A 21382-nucleotide genomic window follows, 5' to 3' on the forward strand; every position below is an offset into this window, starting at 1 on the left:
GAAAGAGAAAAAATAGCCTTTGATTTGGTAATCTGATTAGTCTATTCTCTGAGCAGCAGCAAAAGACATTTTTTCTCACAATAAATTTTGGTCATTAAAATCTGTATATATGCGCACATGTCTACTGTATTCACTATTTCACATCAAGATATATAGTTACAGAGATAATTCATTGCTTTGATTTGACTAATCTAGCTTTCACCACTTTTTAATTTTCAAGAACTACAGGGTATCTGAGTATCTAATATTTAGACATACATCCAATGCTAGATAAGGACTGATGGTAAACCTAAAATCTAGAGATATCTGACTACCTGGAATAATTTTGAAGAGTATATAAAGCATTTCTATAGGTAAATATTATGAGATCACTATTTTATTAAATGTGACCTGTTAGAAAAGTTCTTCCAAAAGTCTTCCCTTTTTTTCATATATATGCAACTGCGGGTCCTACAGCTGTAATACAGTAAAGCTTAATTTTCTGTAGTGCTGTTCATCTAAACTGCATCTCAAAGCACTTTATTGGGGTGCAATATCAAACAGAGTGAGTAAGTAATATGCAGTTTTACAATGAAGTGACTACCAAATGGTGCTGTGGGGTTTTGTGGGTGTTGTGCCTCGCTGATTTCATAGCAAATTTGCCTGGGCTATTTTATCAATACTATATTGATTTATCTATTAACTTAAGTCTTTCAGACTACATCAAGGCCCTGAAAATCAAATCAAACTGGTCTGCTTTTTTATTTCCTGCATATGTATTTTCAAGACTAATGCTTGTTCAAAGGAAGAAAAAAAAAACACAAAACATGTTCAAAATGAAACCAAATCTCAGAACAGCTAGGCTTTAGTTAACAGAGATGGGAAGAAATATCTGCATTATTTTTCTGGTCTCTTTTTACACCATGTGCATTTCCATCTTGATCTAGCCTTTGAAATATCCAAAGATAAGAATTTTCTCTTGCTATTGGTTCTTCTAAATATCCAGGAATGTATCTTCTGTGGACAACGGTTGTTATGCATCTTGCTTTCTTAACATTAATAAGTTTTTTCAAATAGGAATTACAATCGCCTTGAATTCAGTTTAGAATAAATTGTTTTTACTAAGAAATAGTAAATAAATTATTTTACCAAAACTATAAGTCTAGCAGGTGCTTTGTAAGCAATGTATAAAGAAAAGACTTTGTTTCAAAAAGCTTAAAAAATAGTTGATAAGGCAGGCAATGAAGGAAAAAGGTGATAAAAGGAAGAACTAGAAAAGCACGCTGCTCTAAAAGGAAAAATAATCACAAAGTCTAGATATACTCTGGGCCTCCAGTTCTATGTATAGTTAACACAGTAGTCTAGGCATCAGCCTGGTGACACAGAGCATGGCAGGTGTGATTGCTCTACAGTGATCTGAGACAGATGAAGCCACACATGTAACTCAGAAGTAGATTTTGGCAAGGCTTGGACAACCTGGAAGAACTGTAGGTGTGGTAGTTAAAGAAACATGAAGATGGTCTCAAAGTGTCAACAACAGTAGACAGTGTCAAACATAACAGACACTTGTCTGATCCTTGACAGAATGGGGGGATGCGTGACTGTTTTGAAAACAAGACCAGGTTGTCTGCATTAGATCAACTGTACCAAATCCAGCAAATTCCCAAAACTAATACTAAAGTCCTTCTCATGTTGCTGTATACATTTTTTGGTTTTGAGATAGTTTAACTGTGGTGTTTGGGGTTTTTTGGGTTTTCAGAACATTTTTTTAATTATTTAGTTTCTTGAGTAATGCATGAATATCACAGAGGTTTAAGTATTCTGTTTGCCTCACTTCTATGCATCATTAACACACAAATAGTTCTAATTAAAGATCACTGAATGTAAAATATTAATAAATCTTTATAATTTAGGGATTATGCAGTAGAATAATTTATTTTATTTGGTGTGTTTGACAGAATTTTAGGCATGCTGAATAGCAGTATCATAATGAGTTTCTGGAGTAGTCACATAGCTTTTTGCTATGTGCTATGTGCTATGTCAGTTACTTCAGAAAGGGACTTGTGTCAATGATTGGATGCCTGGGAGTCACACACATCTTTCACTAAATAAGGTCCACCAGAGAACATTTCAAAGAAGACAATATTGTTGTGTTTTTTTAGTTTTCCCTGCCCCAGCTTCTTTCTTTTGTAATTGGTCTCCTTGGAAAGCAGAATGTATCATCATGGTTCATCACCATGTTGGATCTTATAAATAAATAAATACAGGAAATAATTGAGGAGAATTTCAAGCCATATTCCTCCTTGTCCTGAAGACATTTGTTCAGAATGTGGCAGAAATCAAAATTACAAGTTGATATGATATTTAGCTGAAAAGGTGTAATCTTGACTTTCAGTTGGTCTCTCAACATTATTTCTGATTATTTTATTTCTCTAAAATAAAGACATTTGAGAAGTGAAGCTAGAAAACAAGAACTTCCTCCACTGGATTTGGTCACATAACTCCTGGTTTTCTGTTCCTCCAACTTCAAGAATCTTCCAAACTTTGTTATATTGTTGCTCAACCTCAGAAAACTTCAGATATGGAGTATATTACAATTTTCTTAACATTTAATATCCTTGGGGAGGTGGAAGATATGATTTTGTATCTCACAAGTTTGAGAAGGGAAATATATAATGAGTTCTCTAAGGAGCAGACTGTTTGAAGTGTGGCTGCTGGTGAACTATCTGAATGCAATGGTATTGGCCATTGTTTTAGAGGGGAGGGTAGGTAGGAGACTACTGTTACCATCTGATCTCCAGAGATCTCTTAACAAATTCAATCCAACTTCAATTATCATATAGATGATTCCATTGCTAAGCAGTCTCAAAATGATTTCACAAGTCATTTGTGAGATACAGACACAGCTCTACTGGAAGCCAAACCAGAGCTAAAACATTTTTGTCTAGAGGTAAACAAGATAAAAATTTTAAGTGTAGGAATCTTACATATTTTCTATTGATGTCACCAGTACCAGAAATATCATTGAAATTAATGATTTTTGAGTAGCATCAGGGAGCAGTAATTTTTCTGTTCTTCCTGCTAATCAGATACTGCAATATGTGGATACAGAAGATTGTTATTACCTGACAGTACGCACAGAGAGTGGTCAGACCAGACACCATGTCAGATTCTTATAACAAATAAATCGTCTGGAGAGTTAAGTTAAGTTTTTTTACAATAGTTATTATCTGATTTTTTTTTCACTTAAATGCAAATACAGCCTAAATAGGAATTGAATGATAATTTTCAACTTTGTTAGTTATGCTTCTGCCTGGATCCTCATTGATACTCATATTTAGAATGAGTATTATGAGGGTCAGGAACACTAAAGGGCAGGCATCAAAGGAGAGGGATAGACAGAGTCCTCCCTGGATGCCAGCACGAATGGAAGAGAAAGAAAAGGAAGAGAGAGCTTTACTGCTGTGATCCCTCAATTTATACCAAGACCTACATAGATATATGGAATACTTTGGTTCTCTGATTTTGCTGTCTGTCTAGTCTGCTTCTTCCTACCGGATTGTTGTAGATATGACTGATCTCCTCCTTTAGTGTCTGAAGTAGTAGATTCAACAAGAAGAGCAAAGTGTCCTAGATCTCTCATCAGTATTTATAAACATTCTAGCATTATCAGTCCACTAGCTGGAAAACTAGTTTCATCTAGTTTCAGCAAATGTGAGAATTCACTGAAGAAAGAAAAGAACAGTAAAAAGAAAATTTGCCTCATCCTGGCTCAAACCAGGACATAGTACAACTGTATAGTCTTGGTCTTCTATTGTTATCTGAAATGTAACTGGGCTTCTTTCTGAGTTTATATGTTCAGCAAAGTTTCATTTCTACCCTTAATGGAATAAAGACAGAAATAAAAATGTTGTCCTAAAATATTATGCGGAGGCTATATATGTAGATCAGGACTGAGATATGGAAGGACTTATAATGACCTCCAGTCTCCTGCCCTAGAAATTACTACATCATTCTCTGTTTATAACATTTGAGGTGTGGTGCGGCTTTTGTCATCTATCTTGCTAAACCTCTTAACAACAGACTTTTAGTAATGCTTGTATACTTTATAACCCAAAGAGGTATATTACATGCTTGCATCTCATATTTTATGTTTATTCTGAAGAGGATATGAGCAAAGTGCACTGATGGATCATATGGATGAAAACCATATTCTCTCTGACTTATTTTTAAAACCATGGCATTAGGAAAGGTCTCAACTTTGCATCTATTGTCCACCAAAGAGTCCTACAAGCATAAAAGCAGCATTGTGTCTTATACCACAAGCTGAAAAGTAGTCATATAGTCTCTTGCATGATCATTGGCAAACTCAATATATAAGAAAAATGTGAGAGTGAGCTCAAAGATCATGTTTCATTGAAGACACAGGAACTCCTGTGAGACCAGACACAAGGTCAGATTTAAAGACCAGGCAGTCTGTTTGCCTACAGGAACATCCCTGGAACTATTCCTGGGGCAATCCACTTTCCCTGGGGAAAAATAAAACCATGGACATTACCTAGAAGTAGAAAGCAATCAAGAATACAGCAGTTAATAATAATAATAAAACTAAAACCATTCTCAATTTAGGTATCAGGTAACTGGGTCCAGCCCTCTTCAATATATTCATGAATGACCTGGACAAAGGGATAGAATGCACCACAAGCAAATTTGCTAGTGATACAAAACTGGGAGGAGTGGCTGACATAGCAGAAGGCTGTGCTGCTATCCAACATGACTTGGACAGGCTGGAGAGCTGGGCAGGGAGAAACCTAATGAAATTCAACAAGTGCAAGTGTAAAGTACTGCATCTGGGAAGGAACTGCCCCATGTACCAGTACAGGTTGGGAGCTGACCTGCTAGAAAGCAGCACTCAGGAAAAGGACCTTGGAGTCCTGGTCAAAAACAGGCTGACCATGAACCAACAATATGTCCTTCCAACCAAGAAGTCCACTGGCATTCTGGGGTGTATTAAAAGAGCATGGACAGTAGGTAAAAGAAGGTTATCCTCCCCCTCTATTCTGCCCAGGTGAAGGCCATATATAGAATACTGCTTCCAATTCTGGGATCCTCAAGTTCATAAAGGCAAATGAACTACTGGAAAGAGTCCAGCACAGAGCCACAAAGATGTTTAGGGAAATGGAGCATCTGGCCTATGAGGAAAGGCTGAGGGAGCTGTGTCTATTTAGTCTGGAGGAGACTGAGGGGAGATATCCTAAATGCTTATAAATATCTCAGGGGCAGGTGTCAGGGGGATGGGTCCAGTCTCTTTTCATCAGTGTCCAATGACAGGACAAGGGTCTATGGTCACAAGCTGGAGCATAGGAGGTTCAGTTTAAATGTAAGGGAAAACTTCTTTACTGTGAGGGTAATAGAGCACTGCAACAGGCTGTCTAAAATGGTTGTGGAGTCACCTTCTCTGGAGACATTCAAAACCTCTCTGGACATGTTCCTGTGTGATCAAGTGTAAGTGATCCTGCTCCAGCAGGAGGATTGGAGTAGAAAATATCCAGAAGTCCCTTCCAACCCCAACCACTCTGTGACTCTGTGACCTTATTGCACTTCACAGCTACCTGAAAGGGGGTTGTAGGGAGGTGAGTGTTAGTGTTTTTTCCCAAGTAATGAGAGATAGGATGAGAGGAAATGGCCTCAAGTTATGCTGGAGGAGGTTTAGATTGGATATTAGGAAAAATTTCTTCACTTAAATGGTTTCCAGACACTAGAACAGGCTGCCTAGGGAGGTATTTGAGTAACCATCGTGGAAATATTTAAAAGATGTAGTGCTTAAAGACATGGTTTACTGGTGGGCTTGACATTGTGCTAGGTTAATGGCTTGACTTTGTGATCTTAAAGGCCTTTTCCAATCTAAATTATTCTATTATTCTAATCCCCTACCACCACTCATTTGTCTCAGATATGATATTATTATTTAGTCATGATTACCTGTTAAGCTTACTGCCAACAGAGATTTTGTAGTATATATTGATGCAGTGATTTTTTTCATGGGTTTGAATTCTCTCAAACTGCCAGTGAAATTCTGCCTAAGAATTCTGTCTAAGAAAAGGCTAATTAAAACCAATATACATTATTCCACTGTGATTCCACTAGAGAAGAGAGAGGTCTTTCTTTGATTCTTACGTACATACGATCAGTTGAGCAATATGACAGCAAAACGCAACTAGGATCTTAATCTCTGATGTTGGTGATAAATGGGGAGAAGGGGAGCAAATGCTCCTGAGGAAATGGGGTATGCACAGAAATAAAGGACATATAGCATAAAAAATAGGCATAAGAAAAAGCTTTCCCTTTTAGGCAAAGGAAATCACAGAACGATTTGCAAGTGCTATAAATAATGTAGCATAAGGTGCATAGGCACTAAAACCTTTTCATTCAGGAAGAAAGCTAAATCATAGACTGGGAATAGACTTGAAGACATGTTAAGTGCAATAGTAAAATGTTACTTTCTAATGTAAAACTGAGGCTCTGGAGGATAGTTGCAGATTCCACAAATTCTTTCAGCTTTCCCTTTAGGACTAAAATGATGGGGGTGTTAAGGCATTTTGTTTCTCTCTTTATCAGCCTATTTGACTTCCCTAAAGAAAATAGATTTATTTTTTAAGGACTTCTGAAATATTTAGAGTTCTGTGATGTGTCCTAGAAGAACAGCTTAACCAGCTAAGCATATAAAATATTGCAGTTTTCTTACATTCAGTAAATTGAATAAGGTCTTACAAAAACAAGCCTGAATTTGAACAAGGAAATAAACAATCTATGGCTAACAGCAATGACAATCCTGTCATCATGGCTGATGTATAATGCACACTAAGCCCTCCTACATGATTCAGACCACAGCTGATTCTGGACCTCTTCACAACCAAAAGCAACACCAGTAGTTTGAAGCTGAAAATATATATCTATATAACAGATTATTTGGATGGAATTTCTGGTGAAAATGATGAAAAGAAGTCACATTAAAGAAAGATGACCACCTGAAATTATTAAATGGTCTATCAGGGAGATCCTGATCCAGTGAATATCTAACTGCTTATGCAGACTAAAATGGCTAGAATCCTTTAAAGACTTACAGGATGCACATGGAAGCCTGTTCCAATGACCCTGAGAGATGAGTTAGCAGACACTTTGCTGCTAATCAACTAGAAATTTCAATACACAAGTGCTAAAATACAATTCAATCCTTTGTTGTGTAAATATTGAGGATGGCATCTTCTGTTGGAGAGAGCATAATTTATATATACTCTGAAATAAGCCTTGGAGAAACAGAAATAACAATACTTGGAAAAAAACCCCAAACAACATGAACCCAAATTCAAAATTTAAAAAAAAACCACAAACAAACAAAACAAAACCAACAAAACACAAAACGCAAAGAGAAACCTTCAAAAAAAAGAAAGTTAGAGAAACAGCATCATGTTTTGAGATCTCCAATTTATAGGCCAGGAGTCGGTACCTATATACCTAATTTCAGCATCCCTAAAAAAATGCACTCTCCTTAGCTGCGAACAGTTCTGAAAAATCCTGGAGAGCACAGCAGAGCGATGAGGGTCAAGAGAGCTCAAGCCTGGGGGTCAATGGTAATGAATGGACGGAGTCCTCCCCGGAAGCCGGCCATGGACAGAAGAGAAGGGGAGAAGAAGCAGAAAGGAAGTTGTCTTCTGTGATCTCTGACCTTCCTCTGAGCTTATGTAGACATAAGGAATGGAATATCTCTGGCCAGTTTTGCTGTCTGTCTAACTCAGCCTCCTACAGGGGGGTCATAGATTTCCCTGTAGTGTCTGAGCTGGCAGAGTAAAGATGTGACCTTGAAGACCCAACAGTTACAAAAACATTCCAGCCCAAGCTGGAAGACTTTGCTACTTCTTAAAAGAAAGCTTACAGAAGGGGAAAAAAAAAAATAAATCAGTAAAAGGAAAATAATAATGTGACCTTATTATTTTATTTTAAAATATTAAAAAACAACAAAAGAGAATAAATATGCATAGTCATGTCTTGGATTATCCTTGCTGTTGCTGACTGAAAGGAGACAAAATGGAAGGAGACAGGAAAAGCAGAACACGAAAGAGAAGGCAGGGAAAGGTGTACAATTTCTTTCTTACTAAAAAGCAATGAGAATTTTTACTGATGAATCATCAATCAGAAGATAAGCTTTGATTTATAGACAGTATTTTCTGAGCTGCTGTGTACTGAGTCTCAGGTGGATTTCAGCCAACAGTCTGTACTGAAGAAGATTTTGCAAAGGCAGTGGGACAACCTTGGGGCAATCAGTAATAATCTGGGAAGGCAGTTTGTCAACTACTGGTAGGTGCTTTGATAGAATGCTCTTCCACTACTTTTCTATCCTTGCTCAGTAGGCATGGGAATAACTGCAGCCTGGAGGAATGGCCACAGAGAAGATCTGATAAACTCACTCAACCCCTGCCAATAAACAGAGATTTTGTGCACTTTCAGAAGACTTTGGATGTAGTTTAAAGGCTTTACTTAACATAAATCTTAATTTATATGTCTTCATAATTAGTTTAACGCAAGTCAGTAGGATAACAAAATTCCACCAAAATATTCATCCTGTTAATGGAACATCAGGGTTTTGCACAGAAATCAGAACTCATCCTAATAAAACTCAATGGGAAGCCAATTCTAGTCACACTATTTAATTTTAGTCCTGAGATTAAAAACAGGCAGAAAACTCACAATTAATCAATTCCTGCAGGAATCTAACTCCAGATTTAGGGAAGAAAAAACAAACAAACAAACAAACAAAAAAAAACAACAAGAAAAAGTTATACATTTTTAATTAAAACACAACTATTAAAAATAAATATTACTCCCAGCTGAATGTTGCATTGTGTCAATATTTACATTGTTTCAAATATTCTTCCTATTATAGACTAAGAAATCAGAAATCATTATAAAAGGAACTTTATTCAATAGCTATAAAATTATCTACTCTCTTAATAGTAGAAATTGACACATAAATATGAATCAGAAAATTGCAGAATCATCCTGGTTGGAAAAGACCTTTAAGATCATAAATTCTAACTGCAACCTAACTCTATCAACCATTAACCCAATTCTACCAAGTCCAGTGCTTGAACTATGATCCTAAGCACTACATCTATGCATCTTGCAAACATCTCCAGGGCTGGTGATTCAGCCACCTCCCTGGGCAGTCTATTCCAGTGTTCTATTACTGTTCTGGATAGGCTGGATAGGCTGAAGAGCTGGGCAGAGAGGTACCTAATGAGATTCAACAAGAGCAAGTGTAGGGTCCTGCACCTCAGGAGGAAGAACCCCATGCACCAATACAAGTAAGGGGTCCACCTGCTGGAAAGCAGTTCTGATGAGAATGATCTGGGAGTCTTGGAGGACAGTAAATTAACCATGAGCCAGCAATGTTCCCATGCTGTCAAGAAGGCAAACAGAATCCTAGGTTGTGTAAGGAAGATTGTGACCAGTAGGTCAAGAGAGGTCATTCTCCCCCTCTACCCTGCCCTGGTGAGGCCACAGCTGGAATACTGCATCCAGTTCTGGGCTCCTCAGTTCAAGAGAGACAAGGAATGACTAGAGAGAGTCCAGCACAGGGCAGCAAAGATGGTTGGGGAATTGGAGCATCTCCCTTATGAGGAAAGGCTCAGAGAGTTGGGGCTCTTTTAGCCTGGAGAAGAGAAAGCTGAGGGAAGACCTTATAAATGCTGATAAGTATCTAAATGGTGTGAGCAAGGAAGATGGAGCTAGACTCCTTTCAGTAGTTCCCAGTGACAGGATGAGGAACAATGGGCATAGAAAGTTCCATTTAAATACGAGAAAAAACTTGTTTACAGTGAGCACTGGAACAGGCTGTCCAGGGAGGTTGTGGAGTCCCCTTCTCTGGAGATAATCAAGACCCACCTGGATGCAGACTTGACTAATGTGCTCTAGTAGGGGAGTTGGACTAACGGATCCCTAGAGGTCCCTTCCAATTCTGACAATTCTGTGATTCCATGATTACTCTTTCAGAGAAGTTTCTTCTGATATCTATTCTAAACCTCCCCTGCTGCAACTTGAGCCTGTTTCCTCTTGTCCTATCACTTGTTACTTGGGAGAAGAGACAAATCCCTACTGCCTTTCAGGTACTTGTAGAAAGCAGTAAGGTGTCCCCTCAGCCTTTTCTCCAGACTAAATAACCTCTATTACCCTCGGCCATTTCTCATAAGACTTAAGCTCCAGACACTTCACCAGCTTCACTGCCCTTCTTTGGGCATGCTCCAGAACTCAATGTCTTTCTTGTAGTGAGTGGGCCAATGCTGGACACAGAATTTGAGGTGTGGCCTCACAGTGCCAAGTACAGGGGAAAAAACACTTCCCTAATACTCATGGCCACAGTGTTTCTGATACAAGCCAGGATGCTGTTGGCCTTCTTGGCCACCTGGGCACACTGCTGGCTCATATTCAACCAGCTGTCAATCAACACCCCCAGTCCTTCTAGGCCAGGCAGCTTTCCAGCCATTCTTCCTCAAGACTGTAGCATTGCATTGGGTTGTTGCAATCCAAGTGCAGGACCCGGCACTTGGCCTTGTTGAACCTCATAAAATCAGTCTCAGCCCATCAATCCAGCCTGTCCAGGTCCCACTGTAGAGCCTTCCTACCCTCAGGCAGATCAACACTTCCTCTCAAGTTAGTATAATCAACAAACTTACTGAAGGTGCACTCCATCCCCACATACAGGGCATCGATAAAGATACTGAAGAGAATTGGCCACAAAACTGAGTCCTGTGGAACACAGCTTGTGACTGGCTGCCAGTTGGATTAAACTTAATTAATCACAAGTCTCTGGGCTCAGACATCCAGCCACTTCTTTTCCCAGCAAAGTATACACCAATCTAAGCTAGATTTAGCCAGTGTCTCCAAGATAATGCTGTGGGAAACAGTATCAAAATCCAGGTAAGCAACATTCACACCCTTTCCTTCATTCACTAAATGGGTCAATTTATTACAGAAGGAGATTAGGTTTGTTAAGCAGGACCTGCTTTTCATGAATCCAGACCTGCCTTTCAGGCATTAATGGAATAGAAGATGTAAGCAATATACCTCACATTTTGAAAGGTAAAGTTAAAAAACATATTCATTTTGCTCAGTTTTTTGGGTCAGAACTGTTATCTTGGTTTTCCCTTTTTTCCTCATGGCTCTTCTGCTTGTGTGAGGTTCAAGTGAAATATAAATCAGCGTTCAGTTCAGAGCTTTTAGTATGTCTGCATGGTTTATACTATCAAAACATGATCATAAATATTATTTGGCATCTCTGTGGATTTATGTCTAAAGCACAGGGGGGAAGTTTTTCTAGATGTATATAAACATAAATAAGAAATAAAATGTCTTAAACTCTTTGATAAACATCAGAAATTTATTGTTAAATTCCATCCCTAATTTTATATACACAAATAAAACATTTCAAGTAATTTATTTGTTGATAAAGTTTCTAGATTACACTTAACTTCAGAATGATTTTAACAAAATCTCCTTTGAAATACCATTATTTCAACATTATGAGGCAGGTGTAAAATTCTAGGTGAACATAAGCACAGCTGAAATGATTTGGGATGGCTTGGAAACAGAATGCAGAGAAAGAATTAAGAAAAAAATTATTTCACACTACAAAGCTACATGAGGTTTTTTTGGTTTTTTTTTCATAGACAAAGATGTCAACAAGATAGTTCCTCTGTAGAAGTTGACCAGACTTGAGATTTACCCTATAGAAACCAAGAGGGAATCAGAGGGCCTCAGGCATTCCACAAAACTAGGTTCTTACTATGTAGATTGATTAACTTAACTTAGCGGAAATCTGAACAGCTTGCAAATGTGCTACAGGGCAAAATCTCATTTAATGAAAGTTTCTCAGAGTCATTGGACCAAATTTTCCTCGTACAATTTTGCTGAAGTTGCACCAATACTAATGAAGTAAGATTTTGCCTCCTGCTCTGCGATTTGCTTCAAAGGAAAATACTAATCACAGGAAAATAGTGTGTGAGAGAAAGAGGTAAAGCATATGAAAATGAGTTTCATAGAACAAGAACAAACTAGTGTAGCTTTCCTCTCAAATAAAAATCTACTGTGTTAATTTATGCTAACATTTTTTTCATACCTACTTCAGCATTAGAGCAGAGTTTATTCTGTGTGGAGATGCACTAGATGTTTTAGGGACAAGATGTTCAAAATTCTTAACCACTGTCTTGTGCAGTAAATTATTGTGAGAAAAGTATTTAACCCATTAATTACTCCAACACAACACTGTCAAACCACCCAAAGACCACTCCAACTTTGCCCTTTTAGCAAGGGTCACTGCCTTTCATTTATCTGTGTGTTGTGAGCAATGGAGTGAAAATGCACAGAATTTGCACAAACAGAAATTATGCGTTTGATGCATCTGCACAAGACCATGTGCTTTCACCTGCAGTATGACCAGTCCTCCATCCTCCAGCAGGAGAGTTGGCAGAAAGCTTTAAAGATAATTCCTTTTCATTTGTCTAGTGAACCAGGCCTCCCAGGAAGCAAATAATATAAGCTCTTCAGTTTGCCTGTTCCCTCTGCCAAGAATATCTAAACAGGTTGACATTTTCAACCAACAAGTGGATTTGGGGCCCTAAAAAGGTTGTTATTTATCTATTTGAGAGTACATAAAAAAGAACTATCTTGAAAATATATTATTTAAACAACAAGAGCAAGTGCTCAAGTGCTAAGAAGCAGAAGATTTCTATTCCCTATAAAAGCTAAATTCAAGCTTTTAGCACATTCTCCTATACAGTTAGAAAAATAAACCCTTTGTGGAAGTAGTATCCTCCTGTGTAATTGTGTGCTTGAAATGAAGTTATGGTTCCAGAACTGCTGCCCTTGTCCACACATAAACACAAATGCACACACTTCCCTCTTTTCCCAAGCTTCTTGCATGCAGCAGACATTCTCATACACAAATTCCTTTCCTAGTACACTCAGGTTGTGCCAGAAGTCAGTGTCTCTTAGCTATGACAACTTATTGTGGACTGTATAAGAAAACACTGTTTTATTAATCACTTGGCCAACTAGCAAGGCAAAAATCACAAATAATTTTCGTGTTTTTTTAATGTCTTGCTCTGAAACCCTACATCAGAGATGTTAGATGCTTCCTACTTTCAGAAATCATATTGAGTAACTATGTGGTTTCAGAGAAAAAGAGTGTGCTACTCTTTTGTTGGCAACAGCCACACGAAGGAAGTGATTCTATATCACCAAAACAAGCATCTGTGACAAAACTTTCTATTTACTTTGTGCTACAGGTATAAACAGTAGAGGTGACATAGTTCCTTGGAGTTTTTATATCTTTCCTGATGATCCCAGACATAACAGATTCAGAACTAAAACTCTGTTAATATTTCTAGGGAAGTTTTTGTATGCTACATTCACAGTAAGTTTGTAAAAAAGCCTCAATTAAAATCAGGCAGAAATATTGCTTTTTCTTATTCTTATGTGTTACTTTAGAATAAACAGGACATAACAAATAAGAGATCATTGCCCATCAGAAATTTATATGATAATTTTTTAAGCAAATAATTTATATAAAATGGAAGTTGTTTTGTTTTTGTTTTTGGTTTCTTTGGTTTTGGGGTTTTTTTTACGTATGTGAATTGTATGTTTATGCTGAATTAAATTATAAATATCTTGAATCAATGAAGTTGCATTAATTTTATTGGCAATGGTAATAAAATGAGACACACACACTTGCAGTTCATAGTCAACTAGGTGAACATTTTTGTTAAGAACGTACCAGGGAAAGGTCAATTTTTACACATGAATAACTTGAATTTGTATTTCAGATTCATATGCTTAGGTCCCTGAAGCAAAATTTTCAACTGAGCAGAAAATATTTTTCCAATGAGCCATTTACTAAAACAATCACATAAATGCAGTTCTAACAGCGCATGAACTACCACTGTGACAATTTGCTATGATTTAAGTTTGGAATTTGAAATTGCTGAGATGATGACAAAAATGACAAATAACAAGAACAAATACATTACAGGAAAGGGCAGCCCTTCTTTTCGTAATTGTTACAGAATTGTGTCAAATGGACATACAGCTCCTGTTGTGGATAATCATCTCATACCTTTGTTTGATTTCAGTTTCATACTGTGTATAATAATTTACAGCTCTTGGAGAACAACTGTTGCTTCCTCCAAACAATGCATTTCCAGTCTTAGATACTCCTTCATGTTATTGCTTAAAGTCTTCATTCCAAACAGTTTGTTTTGCACAAGTTACTTTATCCATTATTTGTTTTCCTATATATTTGTCTTGCAGTTCTAAATGAAATAGCTTTTAGAAACCTCAAATAACTTACATGACAGTTTTATTTGTTTCCCAAGCCTTAAGGTAAGCAAACAATTTTTTAAACAGGAAGGTAAAAAAAAAAAAAAAAAAAGTAAAAAAATCCCTCAAAACTACCTTGTGAGGGAAATTAGGCTTATGAAAACAACAAAAAATGAAAATGACAAAAAAAACAATCCACCAAAAAAACCCAACCAATCAACAAACCCTCAATTAAAAGAACTAAGACCAAGCCAATTTCTCATCCTGAAAAGTGACTTTTGAACACACCCAACCTGTCCGAAAAAACCAGAAGTTTAAGGTATTGAAAATATTATCCCCCTCAGAATGTGAACATGTATTTGAATATAACCATTTTGAATTTTAGAATTTCTGAAATTTCATTAATATTTTGCATAGGGTGGGAAAAAGGGAAGTTGTTTTCTCATAAACTGATAAACATACATAGACTGCCTTTGATATAAAGGAACATAATCTAGCTGTTCTTGACAGTAAACAAAATGCATGTGAGAATTTGAACCAAATTAAATATTTGAAAATATTAATTGCTGAAGGAATATGTTCTAGTATCCTATTTGTTTATTTATATATATATATATATTCAAGGTTATTATCAATATATTGTCTTTTCATGCAGCTTATTAAATGTTAGATACACAAGAATTGGGTTTTGTTATACATAAAACTAGCAAGAAATGAAGTTTTAAAGGAAAGAATCTTACTGTGATATTCACCTTTTTGCAGTTTATGACAATATAATGATGAATTGTCTTGCAGTAACACTCACTGAAGTCATGAAAGGTTAATAACTCATTTATACATTCATTACATGTCCCTATCAAAGTCATCTTAATTTCACAAAGACATCTAAGTTTCTCTTTAGGGAAACACTCTCTCAGGATTCAAGTGTGATTCTTTATTAACAAAATGGCAAGTGCAAAGTTACATGTCAAAACCTTGACTGATGATGCTGCAAATTGGTTCTTCCACCAAAGCAGAAGACTTTAAATTACTGCTTTTTAAAGGTGTGCTCCCTCAAAGGCAATTAATATGTCAGTTGTCAGTCAGGATTATTTAATTTCCCAGTGAGGGCTAAGAAAATGGGCATAGCAGATTGATGAACAGAACATGGTGCTGCCCACAAGAGAATTCTAATAATGCTGCTGGTTTTCTACCTTTATTGGGTCTCAAATGTAAAAATTGAAAGCTCAGTGTGTTTCTAGCATTTGGAAAGTTCCCTAAAAAATAATAAAATTTTAAAATCTAAAAAAAAACCCAAAAGCCTGAGCCTCTTAGGAACATGTTTTTTCTAGGCATTGACACCTTTCCCCATGCAAGCTAGAAATAAGCATGATAAAACAGCAATTTGGAGTATACCTGTTTTGTTATTTCTTTTTGACAAGCTTTGTCCCAGACAGCCCCGTTGCAGAAGGAATGATGGCTCATCTAGAAGGTGTAAGTAACCAGGATTTAAATATTTTAATACTTTGATTCAAATCCCAGATTTTAGACTGGTGTCCTATGCCTTAGGAATGTCATAAATGTTCTGAAATCAGGAGTCTTTGTATCTACATTATTAACTTTTCTAGTTCAAATTAGAAGTGCACTTAGAAGCGTTCAGCCCACAAAACAACACTAAAGCCAGTCTGAAGTACACTCTCAGAAATTGTAACAGTGTGGACACTGTGCTCTCAGCACTAGCTATTATGGTTTGTAAATACATTTTGGCTGAACCGTATCATTTGATTACGTACAGAGCTCAGATCTCTCCGCCTGGTGCTGTTGCTCTTGTCATCATATATACAGTTTCCAAAATATAAATATTTCTGCATACATGCAAGGAGCACTTTAACTGAAGCAAACTCAGAGCAGCTGAGAAACAGACACCATGCAGAAGAACTTCAGTCATCCCATTTATGTTTTCCTCCTTGCGAGTCGCGATATCTTTAAAAATTAAACAGTGTAAAAATACAACCCTGCCTTTTAATAGGATAAATGTTTGCTGTGTAAACAGGTGGGATATGACAAACCCAGAGGGGTAACTTAAAGATAAGCACATGTGGAAGTTTTTGAGAAAAATGACACAATATTCAGTAGAATTTCATTCTCCAAATAATCATAACCCCCAAAATTACAGTCCTGACATTCTTCAGATTACAATTTGCAATATGTGGTATTACTTACATCTATTGGTTTTCAAATAAATTTTTCAGTCTTCCAGTAACAAAATGCAGTGTTTCCAAAGATAGAAAAACAGACTTAATTTTACTTTAAACATCTTAAACATGCTGAGTTGTTTGAGAAATCATTGTCAAGAAATACAGTGTTCCCTTAAAACTGTTGTATAATTAAGTGTAAAAAAAAAGGATATCTTCATGTATTCTCCTCAACCAGACATCTTATAGCAGAACAGGGACCAAAAACCACCTACGTATTTAGAAAATAGAGAGGGCTATAAACTAAAAAATAGCAAAATAGATAAGACAACTATATATAATTTTTCACATGGAAGAACTTGTGTTCTGCTTCACCAACAATTAAAAGAAACTGCCATTTAATTTTCTACTTTCTCCCCTCATAGACTTCTAAGACTGGTCTTCTGGGTTAGTGCACAGGGGTTTTGGTAGTGGGGGAGGGGTGACAGGTGTGGCTCCAGTGAGAAGCTGCTGGAAGCTCCCCAGCTCCAAATCTAGCTCCACCTCTGGCCAAGGTCAAGCCTATTAGGGACAGTGGATGCACATCTGTGATTAACATATTTAAGGAGGAGAAAATGAAACTGCAATAAGACCTGCAAGGCAGAGGAGAGGAGGAAGTTAAGAGTAATTCCTGAGCAGAGATACCAAGGTCAGTGAGGAAGAAGTAGGAGGAGGTGCCCTGGCAGAGATTTCCTCGCAGCCCATGGTGAGATTGCAGGCTGTCCCCCTATTTTTAGCTATTGCTAAAGATACAAACAATTTTTTTAATTCCTGAGCATGTGAGAAGTTTCTTGCCTGATTACAAAGTTTTCCCTTCTCCATTTCCTCCAATTGTCTTGTTTTCACTACAGTAATCTCCAGAAATTCACTGTTTCTCATAAAAAATCATCCAGTTTTAAAGCTGCTGGAAAACAACAAAAAAAAAAATCCCTTAACTTTGGCATTTATGTGTTATATTCCTTGTTGTGGATGGCCTTTGTACTATTGCCTTTCTGAAATGCAAAATTTACTTCATGGATCAGCAAGAGGAGAAACATTTCTTTGCATAAAGATGGAGCTGAAGCAGACGACAGTTGCACTCTGAAATCAAATGGATGGAAGGATCTTCCCTCTGTTTCATGACTATGTAAAAGAGTCGCATATCTTTAGAATAGAAATCATGACCAGTCAGCCAAGCAGTTTTGGAAAAACAAGTTTTCTCTGAAGAGATTTATGCAACACCCCTGGGCTGGGCTGATATTCTGCCAGAAAGTGATTCCCCTGAATGACATGTATGCTGCCATTTTTTATCCCATTCCAAGGAAGAAGTTTGCAGGCTTAACACAGCTTTTGCATTTAGCAGTGCTCCTGAAGTACCACCTTTTAGTTCAACTTATTCCAAAAATGGTGTCACTCATGGCCAAACTGTACTTTATCTTCAAATATAAATTTAACTGGAAAGCTGTCAGGAGGAACAGAAGGAAGAACCAGGCAGTAGTTTGGAAAAAAGTGGCTTTTATACATTTTTATAAACTGACTGTTATAATTTTTTTTATTTTTTTATTTTCAGAAACAAATGGAACTTCCCCCCACTCCAACAATAAACCACTGAGTCTGCACACAGCTTAGGGACCAGCTCTGGGTCCTGTTTCTCCATGTTGGGACGAGGGATGCTGAAATCTTATGAACTTTTTCCCACTTTGCAGCTTAGACAAAGATGACATTCAGAGCATCCTTTCAAATGATATGACACCTCTGACTTTGTATTTGAGCTCCTCTTTAAGATTAAATTAATTCTGTATTATATCTGGAAATGGTAGAGCAACCATTCATGGAAATGTAAAACATATATTTGGAGCACCAATTTAATTTTCTTCCAGCGTTGCTTTGTGCATTCCCAGTATTCTATTTAAATGTGGAAAACAAGTTTGGATCCCACTGAAGCTAGGAAACTACTTCTCATTAGATTCAATGAAAAAAGAAACAATAGGACACTGGGCAAGGCAAGGAGAGAAAAAAGGAAATGCTTTAATTATTAAATTAAAACTATGAACATTCCGAAGGGAAGCTACTGCTGGGAAATCACACACTATGCAAATTAAAATGCATTTCTTTAAATTGCCTAAATTCCCTGGCACATTTTAAAGAAGAGCTTTACCTTAATATATATATGTGCAAAAAAAAAGAAGAAAAAAAAAAGTAAAAAAAACCCCATAACTGAAAATCCTTGGAGGTTTTAATAATAATAGAATCATTAGACCTTCAAGATCATTAAGTCCAACCACCAGCTCTACACCCCTGTGAACACTAAACCATCTCACAAAGCACCTTATCTACCCGTTTTTCGAACACCTCCGGGGATCTTGTAAGACCTGTTCTCCAGACCCCTAGTCAGCCTAATTGCCCCTCTCTGCACCCGCTCCAGCACCACAATGTCCTTCCTATACTGCAGTGCCCCAAACTGCACACAGTACTTGAGGTGCGGCCTCACAAAAGCCAAATACAGAGGTAAGATCACCTCCCTGGTCCTGCTGATCACACTAATCCTGATGCAGGCCAGGATGCCATTGGCCTTCTCAGCCAGCTGTCAACCAGCACTCTCAGAACTGATTCTCAAGGGATTCTGACCATCAGGCTACTGAACAAGTTAAAGTTGAGTAGGAACTGGGTGGCAGTTTTGCTGCCCTCCCCTCCTCGGCTCCTGGCATCTCCAAGAATAGAGAACTCTTACCAATTTTTTGTCATTGTGCCTAAAATGGCCTTCAACTGTCACATCTCCTACCAGCCCTTTCCGGTTCACAAAGAGCAGGTCTAGTAGGGCACCTTTCCTGGTTGGTTCAATCACCGTGTCAGGAAGTTATCTTCAACACGTTCCAGGAACCTCTGGGACTGTTCCCTCTCTGCTGTGTTGGAGTTCCAGCAGACATCAGGGAAGCTGAAGTCCCCCAAAGAACAAGGGCAAACTACTGCAAGATTTTACCCAGATGTTTATATAACAGTTCATCCACCTCACTGCCCTTGTTGGGAGGTCTAAGTAGACTCCCACATGAGTATCAGCATTGTAGGCCTTGCCCCTAATCCTGATCCAAACACACTCAAACTTGCCATCACTATATTCAAGTTCTAGGCATTCATAGCAATTCCTAACATAAAGGGCCACCCCACTGCCTCTCCTTCCTTGCCTATCTCTTCTGAAAAGCTGGTGACCATCAATAGTGGCAGTTTCAGTGCACTGTAAGCTATTCACAGGCCATGTACTTCCCCTTTGCACAACATAAAAATCATGGATAGAGTGCACAGATACAAGTATTTAAAAGATGCCAAGAAAAGAATGCATCACTATACAAGGAACACATCTGTTTCCCTTCAAAGGTGTATCAGGAACAACTTAGCAATATTACAGTGATCCCAGCAACATCACACATGTCTCAACTATAGCATTTCTAAAGCTACCAGCCATGTAGATTGGTTCTTCACACTCATTATGCACAGTGCCTTAAAGTTATATTCTGTGCCTTTTAAGTTGTAAAATGCAAGGCTATTGGATGTTAACATCAGGTTTCCTGTGTGCGCTAGCATTGGAAATTGGTGTGCCATATTCCTTTAGGATTCAAACAGATTGAACAAAGCAGAGAGGTGCTTTACATAAATTAACTCAGCAACTCTACAATAAAATTCACATATAACTTGACAGGAGACAAATACCAGCAAAACTTCTAAAGAGAAAGTTGATGTAGGCTTTAAATCTGAAAGAGAAGGCTTTGAGGAGAGGAGCCTAAAGAAAAAGGGATTTAAGGAGGATAAACTGTGCTCAGCAAACGAAAAGTAGTTCAAGTGAGACTAAAAGTAGAATATACTACAGAGATTGTCTGGCGAATGGCAGAGTGAACCAAAGTAGCCAACAGGAAAGAAAGAATATTAAATACATGCATACATGCATATATACCTGTATGTTTCTAAATATAGGTAGGGAACTATGGGTAGCAGTTATCTGTACAAAAATACCCATATGCTACATGTGTGCATCTAGCATCTAGCACTGGCTTTCACAGAAGGGGTCACTGTGCCTCCTCCCAGACATGGCACAGGTGCTTTTAAAAGCCCCATGTCCTGAATTTTCAGCTCCTTCAAAGTCCATGCATAATGCAACCATGGGATGTTCCTGTATCTGTCCTGTCATCCCTGGTACAGGCAGGACAAGGATTTTTGCAAGGACAGAAAAAGGTGAAGGAGACACTAACAGGAGATGAGTGTCTGAGGCTAGACATAAGCAGGAAGCAACAGCAGCCACAGCGTCAGGTTGGGAGGAAATAAGCATATTTACAGGTGCCTGGTTATACTTTGAAGTAGCTTAGTGGTAGGTGTCTGAGGCAAGAAAGTTCCTCTAATACCTCCTTTTATCCACCCACACTATGCTTGACTGAGGCAGGATTTTCCATGAAGGATCATGGGCTACTGATGAGGCAGTGCAGAATATATTCAGGGCTGCAAGGGAGTAAGTCAAAATTATTTCAGAGAAGGTGAAGGGAGAAAATACTCTAAAAGTTCAGAAGTCCTGTTGAAAAATAATTATTTACAAAAAAAAAGAAACCCTAGTCTAGCAGAAATTTCACTTTGTACAAAATCCAGTACACTTTAGGTAGTATTGCATTGTCATTCAGATGGACTACTAGATGAAGAGCTATGTATTTGGAACTTAGCAGTACTTCTCATAAAAACATAGTCTTTATTAGATGGAATATTAGACATACAGTCTTGCAGCATATGTGGCTGAAAATATTCTGAATTTCTGCTTAGGAACTGCTCTGACATTAAGATTATATATTTTTGAATGCTTACAG

Source organism: Chaetura pelagica, unplaced genomic scaffold, assembly GCF_000747805.2.
Source record: "Chaetura pelagica isolate M959 unplaced genomic scaffold, ChaPel_1.0 scaffold15, whole genome shotgun sequence".
NCBI classification, from domain to species: domain Eukaryota; kingdom Metazoa; phylum Chordata; class Aves; order Apodiformes; family Apodidae; genus Chaetura; species Chaetura pelagica.